This window comes from Solanum dulcamara, chromosome 4 (genome assembly GCF_947179165.1).
Source record: "Solanum dulcamara chromosome 4, daSolDulc1.2, whole genome shotgun sequence".
NCBI classification, from domain to species: Eukaryota; Viridiplantae; Streptophyta; class Magnoliopsida; order Solanales; family Solanaceae; genus Solanum; species Solanum dulcamara.
Window position 1 is genome coordinate 52,775,724 of NC_077240.1, and position 934 is coordinate 52,776,657.

General features: G+C 41.0%; 1 pseudogene; it reads right to left on the bottom strand.

The window, feature by feature from the left end:
* Positions 1-292: 292 nt before the first annotated feature.
* LOC129888079 (5S ribosomal RNA) lies at positions 293-413 on the bottom strand (annotated as a pseudogene).
* Positions 414-934: the final 521 nt, after the last annotated feature.

Here is a 934-nt window from a genome sequence, read left to right on the forward strand (position 1 = left end):
ATAGACAGAACTCAAAGTGGCTCTAAAGGTCACTATATGAACGAACTTTAACGCTATTCAGTAGCCAACCCTAATGAATGGGTGCGTACAAAAAGGGGTGAATACAATAGGAAAAGTTAAACCAAAATGACCAAAAAGGGACATGGTCATAGTGGAAGTAAAGGTCTACCCCTATACTGGTTGCAAGATAACAATAGAAAGGGCAAGGCAAAACATGATGACTAGCGAGACGACGCTAAGGTAAATCTGGGGTTAAGTTGAGTGCCCCGTACATTATTACAAGGATTACAATGAAACGCGACACGAAGAATTCCCAGGGAGGTCACCCATCCTAGTATTACTCTTGCCCAAGCACCCTTAACTTTCGAAATTCTGATGGAATTTAGTGTGTTAGTGCTGGTATGATCGCGCAAGATGGAAGAATCTAAACTAGCGGTGGAGAAACGACATGAGATTATGTACCTAAAGTACTATAAGTTGCGTTGAGGGAATTGTAAAAAAAAGACTTAAGCAAAACAAGCAGGATTATCTAATTACTAACTGATGGTCACTTGAATGCCATAGATCTTCAACATAGTACCAATTAATGATAGTCAAACTACGGAATATCTATATGGGCTAGTGGGCAAGGGAATTTCGACACCATTTGGCAGCCAACTCTAAGGGGCCAAAGAGAAAAAAACCAAAGGGTAAGGGTACCAATTAATGTCATTTATGGAAGGCAGGAAGTAATACATGAGGTCGAAGATTCCACAATATGACCTAGGCTACAAGACTCACTTCGCACTCCATCGACAAATGACTCTGGAGGGAATATTACCTGTAGATTAACGATATTAGCCCATGCTCCTTCAATCAAAGGCTATCTACTCAGCCGAGAAGGTGTAAAATTATAGGGTAAAAGAGTTGTAGGACCTTATGGAGTCCCCACAGC